Here is a 10,639-nt window from a genome sequence, read left to right as displayed (position 1 = left end):
TCTCTAAACTTTTCTAGCTCTACGACTAGATGGAAAGTCAGAATTTATCAGTAACATGATGCCACCACCTAGATTGCGTGTTTCTGTCATGCCGATGAATTTTGTAACCATCTATTTTGAACCAGTTATCATAAATTTAAACGATTTGTCTGCAACTATAAGGAGATCTACAATTTTATAATATATTAGTTCTTTAATCTCATCGAATTCATACATTATGTTGTTTATATTTATATATACTACCATGAAGTTGCTTAGGTGTTTTTTCCTGGACTCAATTAGACTCATTTATAATGATATCGGTTCAATATGTTATTGAATATCATTCATTAAACTGTTTATACAAGGTTACCATGTGTTTGAATTGTTTACATCATTTCCCAATTATCCATTATAATTAAACGACGACGATAATAAATACTATTGACATACCATATTGTTGTTGATCAATCTATATATCAGCTTAAATAAATTTTAGGGCAGTATTCTGGAGTTAAAATTTGGTTTGGTTGAATTATTATATATCACCACGACTCTGACACTTTCAGCTGTGTTAATTCTTCTTCTTTCTGAGATACACTGTCACAGTCACGCTACTGTACAAAAGCTGTACTCCAATTTGTTAACAAACTACAGTAAGAGGATAATGCCGTTAGCTGACCATTCTCAGCAACTTGATGTCGGGGTAGACTTTTACCTAAATTCTTTCATATCCATCGATGAAGTTGACGAAACCATTTCCATAATGGGATCTATACTTCTTAATTGGACTGACCCAGTACTTAAATGGGAATTTTGGTCTTTTGACAACTTGTATTATATAATCATGACACACAGGAATGTATTTTTTTGTTTTTTAACTGGGGACTATCAACATCAGAGTTAATATTTTCTCCTGTGTCTGACAAAGCAAAGTTAGACTGGTATACACCGAATTCGGACTGGATCCTTTTGGATTATTCAACATTTGTTGAGACCAAGAACAATTTCATCACGTTCAACGTAAAACTTAGAATAAAGCGTCAGTCTTTGTATTATGTCGTGATGATGATTTTACAAACTCTGTTATTTGCTCTCTTGTATCCCTTGGTCTTCGTTATTCCAGTGGAATCAGGCGAACGTGTATCTCTAGCAATGACAATATTACTTTCCTATGCCATATTCTTAACTTTAGTGTCCGCCGCTATTCCAACATCTTCCAATCCGATGTGCGTACTTTTAGCTGTCATGATAACAATAATTTCACTTAGTGGTCTAATGGTGGTAAGTGTCATAGTTATTTCTAAATATTATTTTGAAGAAAACGCAGCGGAAATAAACTCCCCATTAAAAAGATTGGCAAACTGGAGTATGAAGAAGAAACGTAATGTTGTTTTACCAATGAAACATCACAAGAAAGAGATTGATGATATAGATGATAACATAACAGGAAAGGATGTGGCAAACGCTTTAGATTTTGTTTGTCTGTGTGTATTCTATATCGCTATTGTCGTTTGTTTGATTGCATATTTCATTTATGTGTCAATTTGAATAATTTTAACTTTGAATCATTTTGTTCGAGATAAATGTAAATGAAAATACAGCACAACAAATGATTATAAAATAACAGAAAATATAATGGTTGTTTGTGACACAGATACTCGTTAACCTCCTTTACAAACTGCTGATTTCATCATTCGACATTCAATTCTCTTCCATGGTCACCGTCAATATTTCGTTCTGTTTGGCCATGGGATGATATTAATTAATGCTGTCGAAAGAATACTTCAATATAATATATCTAGTCTTTACGTATAACATTATCGTAAGATACTGGAGATGAATATTTACTGATTTTGCCTGCTTTAGATACGGGTCGACTTTTTAATTCATTTTTTTTAAAACAACAATTCACTAGCGTAAATTAACAGTCGAGTTCATCCCAAAGATGTGTACAGAGAGATCTCACTATACAAATCCTTGTTCATACAAAGTAACAGCGGACATACATTGTGTACGCTTTATCCTAATATTTTTACCGCAGGTTAGGACATTTGTGACATATTTTATATTTCAAAATGATTAGAATTACTGAAATAAGCTTTATGTACTTGAAAGTTCTGATAGCAAAAAAATACAATTTAATGATTTAATCCTTTGTATCTATAAATCATCAATTCTTCTAAAAAAATGTATTGAACACTTATTCAAATTATCTCAAAAATGAGTGGACCCGGTACTATTTGTACCATTATTCACGATGATGTACTACTTATTTATCCTGCAATTCCAGGCGGATCCAGAATTTGTGCAGGGGGTTGTACCTCAACAAAACAAAAATTCCTAAATATTTGTTTGTTAATATTTGGTCAAGAGGGTACATAGTTAAACTGTTTATGTATTTGTATGCATACCTGATTATGTGTTGTTGGTGTTTTTTTGGTGTTTTTTTTTTTGGTTTTTTTGTCATACATTGTTATATGTTCTTTGTATGCCCATTTGATAGGAAATAAAACATGTTGTTTTTGTGGTTGCTACAGAACCGATAATTACATTACATATGATTTTCAAAAAGCTCATTTCATTTTTTAATGGATTATTTTGAACAAAGTTATAAACTGATATAAGTATTAACAACAATGTACGTTAACTTCTGTAGCGTACAGTTAAAATGAAGTACTGTTTACATCTTTGTTTAATTTGAGATCATGCAAAAAATAATTCTGCGATTGAAAAAAAAAAAGAAGTATACGCTTAAGTTCGGTGTCAAATTGGAAGATAAACACATTATTCGTGCAGTGTATGAAAAGATATATAAAATGTATGTGTACTCCTAACTAAAAAGGAGAAAAGTTCGACGAGCCATTATTTTCCCTCTGTTTTTTAAGCGCGTCAAATGAATATTATATTTTCCTAAAGGTCTTCAATTCTGTACAAAAGTCATCAGCTAAATTGTGAGGTTTCTACAGCTTTTTTTCCTAAAACTTTACTATACATAGAGATGTTATAATATAAGTAGCTTGATTTAAAATTATAATTTAAGTAGACATTTGAATTAAACCCATCGTATATACCGGGTTTGAGTTTTGTCCCCCAGAGGCGCGTTTTGTTTAAAAAAGACTCATCAGTGACGCTCGAATCACAAAAAGTTAAGACGGCAAAATAAATACGACGTTGAAGAGAGGAAGATGAAGCAGGACCCAAAATTCCTAAAAAATTTGATATTAACTGAGGTAGAAAAGTTTTTTGAAAATAAATGAATTGCTTAAAACAAATGGCTGAATACTGCCTCTTCCCGGAGGAGCCCGGGTAGTTACATTACAAGCTTGCCGATGACTATTAGTTATTATGAGGCATGTCTTTATAGGTTTACTTTAAGAAAGCGATTCTATTTACAAAACATCTTACGAGAAAAATATTCGTTAGTTTTAAAAAGTAAAATAACAAAAATACTGAACTCCGAGGAAAATTCATAACGGAAAGTCCCTAATGACATGGCAAAATCAAATGATAAAATAACATCAAACGAGTGAACAACAAATGTCATATTCGTGACTTAGTACAGGCATTTTTTAAATGTAGAAAATGGTAGAATGAACCTTGTTTTATATCGCTAAACCTCTCACTTGAATGACAGTCGCATCAAATTTCGTTAGTTTTACAACGATGCGTGAACAAAACTGACATAATCGGTAGAATAGTTAAAATATGGTTACAGCAGTCATCACTGTTCTACAATCTCAAAAGCAAACCAATTATCAAATAAAAAAAACCAAATTCATTGTTTGGCCTCAGACAATGTTAAGATCGGAAAATATTTTGTCGTTCAATATATACTCAAAACAATTATAATTTCACATGAGGAATGGTTGTGTGCAGGGTTAAACAATTAAAAGTTATGTAAGAATCAATACTCAGTTAGAATTAATCATTATTTTTTGTCATAAGATATTTTTGTGAAAAGAGCTCGAGAACAGTAAATATAATAGCTCAGACACAATGGTTAGCGTAAAAATGACTAAAGGTAGCACAATACAAACATTTTTCATCCCCAATCAGACATCTTTAAACTGATGTTATTCCACTCATCCTTGTTTAAATTTTATAGATGAGGTACCAAAAATAAAAAAGAAGGAATAATCTTTCTAATTGTGATAATTTCATTCTGACATAATTATTACATAATTAATTGTTATGTAATTAGTTGATATATAGTGATGCCATACTTGAATGAATCAAGCATTTGGGTTATTCATAGCATCCCAAAATATTTTATAGATTCTTGCACAACACAGTTTGACCTCCAAAATCATGTCTCAGATTTTTCCTATTGTATTTCATTCTCTCAAAAATCTTCATTGAAGTTTGAAACATCAATGTATAAGAGATTCTCCGAGGGGGGGGGGGGGGGGGGGGGGGGGGGGGGGCTGGTCAAAATACAGGAGATCAAGTTTTTTTCTGTGTGTGGAAAAGGGGGTTCAATTTTATTTATAAATTCAAAGTGGGGGATTAATATTGTTTACACATGGAAATAAGTATTTCACACACTTCAAGAGACAAAATGTCAAAAGAACATTGCAACAGTCAAATCGAAATATATTTTAGCACCATTCATATACAGTTGAGTAAGACATCACAAGAATTTGGTGATGTAGGTGCTTTATAATCCAAATAATTCAGTCCTTATACATGTATATCACTCACTTTGATCACTAAATTAACAAGCATTACTGCCAAGTTTTGATTTAATCAGTTAAATAGTTTGAGAGAAATTAAGTATAAATTAAAGCGAAATCTACAGCAATTTGTGCAAAATTTTGTCCAAAAATACAAAGCAAGTCATGAAAGAATACAGTGAAGAGTAACAATTCTCCAATAAATGATTAAATAGTCATCTTAGAATCTGCAGGCAAGCAGATGAATATTGAATACAAAATGGTTTTGAGATGATGATCACCACTAATGTAACTTTTTGTTTTCATTACAAGATCTCTTTGGGTCCATTTATACTCCCGCAAAATTTGTACTATTGGGCTAATAGGCTTCGAGTCAAAATTTTAAGGCTACATGCACTATCACACATTTATGAAATGTGACAATAAATGAGTAACTTAATTATTGTTCAAGCTGAAGCATGAACTACCTCCATATAAAAGTTTAGTGACTCAATTGACATTTCAATAAGTCCTGACATGAAACTTAAGTTTATGCAGTGTTCAAGAGAAGGACATGCATGTAATAGATTCCTCTTAGTAAATAATGTATTCTTACTGTTTCAAAAAGTTATTTTTTAGAGTTACTTATGATTAAGTTTTCTTTAATAGCTCAATACTGGAAATAAGAAAAAAATACTCAAAACACTGGCTTGCGCTACCTACTTATATTCATGGAAGAGGCCTAATGGGAGTGCCTTATTTCAAGACAATTTTCCCTCAAATATATTTTTTTACTAAATCCACTGAGAATATATAATTTTCAATATGTTCGTGAAATAACATGATAAGTGTTTTGCATGTTAAGATTTTTGCATGTTTGATAGAGGGGGATCAAAAATTTTTAAATGTTTTTACTGGGGTGGATCAAATGAAAAAAAGTGAAATATTATAGGGGGATCAAGAAATTTTGTATCTTTGATTTCAAAATGACCAGCCCCCTCCCCCCTTTTCCCAGGTAAAAAATTATAAGCCCCTGAATTTAATTTGGTATAAAATTTGTTCTATTGATGTTTTTGAAAAGATTGATCTTTTTTCTTTCTTTTGGTACCTCATTTATAAAATATAAAGAAGGATGAAATGAATTACATCAGTTCGAATTGTCTGATTTGGAGTGAACAAATCTTTGTATTGTGCTACCTTAATCATTCCCTTTTGAACCAATTGATGCCGTCGGAGCAAACCTTAAGCTATTAAAGCAAATTTGACCAGGGAAACATTGTACATTTGGTCACGATCTATTAACCCTACAATTTTCAGACGAATTGAACAACCTATTGATTTTTGGGTTCCTGCCACTAATCTGCCATTTTAAGGCATTTTTGCAGTTTTTGTTATTATCTTGAATACTATTATAGAAAGATATAAACTGTAAAAGCAATAATTGTCAGCAAAGTAAGATCTACAAAAGCTAACATGACCAAAATTGTCAATTTAAAAAAATGTTCATCAAGTTTGTTGACATTTTAAAATCTATTCCTCGGAAATACATGTGAGCGATTCAGGCTCTTCAGAGCCTCTTGTTTTGTAGATGAACCGCGCGTCTGGCGTATAAAGTCATATCCTGATACTACTGATGGAAATTAGGAGATATCTGTCTTGTATTTTAATCTCCGGCAGCATCAATTGGTGTTTGATAGTCGCAAATTAAGGTTACTGTCGACGCGTTAGCGACCATCAAATCACCAATTGATGCCCTCGGAGCTTTAAATAAAGATACAATATTATTATCTCCATTCTAATGAAACTGACTGAACACAATGTTAAATCATGTATTAAAATGTGTCATATATCGTCTGCGCTTGCGTCCCATATCATCATTTGCCAAATGATGTCATGAAAATAAGTGACGTTATCCAATCAAACCGAAAGTTACAAACGTTGGTGCAATATAATTAACATAATTATAACTCAACATCAAATAACAATCTACCTACTGACTGAACAATAAGAATCCTTTCGAAACCTTGGTTTATCTAAGGTGTTCAAGAAGGTAAAAACAACTCATGGTAATCACACATTTGGTTAACAATATCATGGTGATGTTATAATCGAGACAAAAGGGAAGGACTTTAATTACGATAAATGAAACATTATTATTAATTGTTGTCTGTGTCACATATATTTTATATTAATCCATCGAATCGTTATCCCTTACGACAACCTTTGAAAGGGATGATTAGTGGATTAAAAATTATTTAGAAATTGACGATCTCTTGGCGCATAATCTTTTTTAGCTATTAAATAATTATCCATTAATTTCATGAAATGACCTGGACTAGTTTAACATTTTTACTCTGTAATTTATGCTACATATCATAAAGCGCATTTATCTATTTTGTTTATTTTATTTCAATCCGAATTCAAACTTACATTTTGTATGGTTTTTTTAAGAAGGATCTCTTTATAAAGTACTTGGGGTTTTTCCAAAATTAAATTTAAAATTAAAACTTCGTGCTAATACTAATACGAATACCGAAGTTTTATTTGGATTCGATTCACATACAACAGTACAAACATAAGCTTTTAAGCATTTAAGCTCTTAATATTAATTGTGATAAGTTGAAAGTATTATTAGAAGGTGATAGATTGACATTTTTTGCTATTCAACATGTCAAAATTTAGGTCGCCAAGTCCAAAAATATTATAAGTGTTCATTATACATTAGTCTATATTTTTTTGTAAAGTTTCCTAAAAACGTTTTTGTCAAATACTGGTGCAAAGGGGGTTTATAAATACCTATCATCATCCAACTATGTGATTTACGAACCTTTGAACTAATGTTTTTTAAACTGTGTCAGCTCTACGACTAGATGGAAAGTCAGAATTTATCAGTAACATGATGCACCATCTAAAGTGCGTGTTTCTGTCATGTCGATGAAGTTTGAAATCATCTACTTTTAACAAGTTATCATAAATTTAAACGATTTGTCTGCAACTTTAAGGAGATCTACGATTTTATAATATAATAGTTCTTTAGTCTCATCGAATTTATACATTATGTTGTTTATATTTATATATACTACCATGAAACTGCTTTGGTGTTTTTTCCTGGACTCAATTAGACTCATTTATAATGATATCTGTTCAATATGTTATTGAATATCATTCATTTAAACTGTTTATACAAGTTTACCATGCGTTTGAATTGTTTACAGGATTTCCCAATTATCCATTATAATTAAACGACGACGATAATAACTACTATTGACATACCATATTGATGTTGATCAATCTATATATCAGCTTAAATAAATTTTAGGGCAGTATTCTGGAGTTAAAATTTGGTTTGGTTGAATTGTTATATATCACCAAAAATGATGTGTACGACTCTGACACTTTCAACTGTGTTAATCATTCTTCTTTCTGAGATACACTGTCACAATCACGCTATTGTACAAAAGCTGTATTCCAATTTGTTAACAAACTACAGTAAAAGGATAATGCCGTTAGCTGACCATTCTCAGCAACTTGATGTCGGGGTAGACTTTTACCTAAATTCTTTCATATCCATCAATGAAGTTGACGAAACCATTTCCATAATGGGATCTATACTTCTTAATTGGACTGACCCAGTACTTAAATGGGAATTTTGGTCTTTTGACAACTTGTATTATATAATCATAGACCCATCTGATATCTGGACACCTCTAATTTTTCTTGCAAAATCAGCAGAACAAATCGAACCTATCGGGAATGGAGTTTTTTTCTACTTTAGTGTGCACTGGACAGGTTTACACAAGCCCAGGAGGAATAATGAAGGCAAAATGTCCTACTAATGTTGCCAAATTTCCTTTTGACACACAGGAATGTATTTTTTTGTTTTTTAACTGGGGATTATCAACATCAGAGTTAATATTTTCTCCTGTGTCTGACAAAGCAAAGTTAGACTGGTATACACCGAATTCGGACTGGATCCTTTTGGATTATTCAACATTTGTTGAGACCAAGAACAATTTCAGCACGTTCAACGTAAAACTTACAATAAAGCGTCAGTCTTTGTATTATGTCGTGATGATGATTTTACCAACTCTGTTGTTTGCTCTCTTGAATCCCTTGGTCTTCGTTATTCCAGTGGAATCAGGCGAACGGATATCTCTAGCTATGACAATATTACTTTCCTACGCCATATTCTTAACTTTAGTGTCCGCCGCTATTCCAACATCTTCCAATCCGATGTGCGTACTTTTAACTGTCATGATAACAATAATTTCACTCAGCGGTCTTATCGTGGTGAGTGTCGTAGTTATTTCAAAATATTCCTTTAAGAAAACCACAGACGAAATCATCACCCCATTGAAGAACTTGGCAAAGTGGGGGTTGAAGAAGAAACGTAATGTTGTTTTACCAATGGAAGATCACACGAAAGAGATTGATGATATAGATTATAACATAACAGGGAAGGATGTGGCAAACGCTTTAGATTTTGTTTGTCTGTGTGTATTCTATATCGCTATTGTGGTTTGTTTGATTGCATATTTCATGTATGTGTCAATTTGAATAATTTGTCGATCTTTCAGTGTGACATCAAAGTCATGCCATTTTGTTGGAAATATATAGCTACAAAAGATAATAAGTATAATGTATACACTGAGTTGACAATATAGAATCAGAGAAATAAGGACTCCTAACAAGATGTAATTTTTTCAAGGTTCCTATCAACGTTTCGGTCAGTGCAGCTTTGTTAAAAAGGTCTCCATCAGAGTTTTGTTCCAAGAATTTGTGTCAAACAGAATATAATTACAGTTTCCATCAACATTTGGATCAGTGTATGTGTTTCAGACAGATTATAAACAATACCAAAGTGTTGCGTCGAGCATTTATCAAACAGCAGCTATTCACGTCCATCAACTTCAAATTAAGAACAAATGACATGTGTCGGAAAGTATTTTTAAAAATCTTAAATGTTACAAAGATTTGTGTGTCATCAATATATGACTTGCAAGACATTTTAGGAATTGAAAGAAGAAACACAAGTTTAAACAGTTTTTACAACAAATTTGTTATTTAAATATATAGTTTTATCGATATTCGTAAACTTAATTAAGTATTGTAAATACTACTCAAAACGAAACTATTGTTCAATTTATTTTAAAAAAAATAGTTTTTGTCTGGAATCTATATTTTGATATGTGTTGTTTTTTCTAATTATATCAATAGGCCTTTTTTTATTTGTTTAATAACTATTTTGAACATTTATTTTATGTTAGCTATAATAGACCGTCATTTAAACAAATTAATTTGGTATTATTTAATTCTTGTTGGCCTCTTTACAACTATGTCAATTATTCCATGTAATATTAGTCTGCACACCACATTTCTAAGAATATTAGGAATAACTTGATGACTTTATATTTCAGCTATTCAAATATTTAAATTAGCTCTAGCCCCAAAAAGCCCTTTTGCGTGGATGATGCGTGTATCAAACATTAATCAATCAATCATATTGAAGCAATTGCTTGTAATTTAACTATGATACTTTGGTATTGAAATGAGTTAAATATATATATTCTATTAAAATCAGTTATCGGATTATTAGCACTAGTTTATTCATATAAATTGGATAATATAAAAACAATTAAAATTTATTTTTTTCCATCACTGGGAATAAAGGTAAAGATGGATTCTGAGGATATATTGGGTGTAAATAAGGGCAACAGTGTTATACCGCTGCTCAAAAGTCATAAATCGGTTGAGGGAAACACATCCGGGTTACAAAATACTTAACAACGACGATAATAACGGGACAACAAAAACATTAATGTGCAATAAAAACAGACGCCAACTACATTGAAACCGACTATTAGAAAACAACTGCGATATTCCTGACTTGGTTTGTGACATTTTAATGAAAATAAAGTGGATTGAATCTTGGTAGCGAAACCTCTGGCTCATATAAAATATGGCTTAAGACGGTCAACTCGTTGCCCTAAGAAAGCAGTTTCTTA

At 31.6% G+C, this 10,639-nt stretch overlaps 1 pseudogene; it reads left to right on the top strand.

The window, feature by feature from the left end:
• The first annotated feature begins 7,943 nt into the window (after positions 1–7,943).
• LOC134712286 (acetylcholine receptor subunit alpha-1-B-like) lies at positions 7,944–9,619 on the top strand (annotated as a pseudogene).
• Positions 9,620–10,639: the final 1,020 nt, after the last annotated feature.

Source organism: Mytilus trossulus, chromosome 3 (assembly GCF_036588685.1).
Source record: "Mytilus trossulus isolate FHL-02 chromosome 3, PNRI_Mtr1.1.1.hap1, whole genome shotgun sequence".
NCBI lineage: Eukaryota > Metazoa > Mollusca > Bivalvia > Mytilida > Mytilidae > Mytilus > Mytilus trossulus.
Note: the sequence above shows the minus strand (reverse complement) of the source record. Positions and strands in the feature narration are given on the sequence as shown.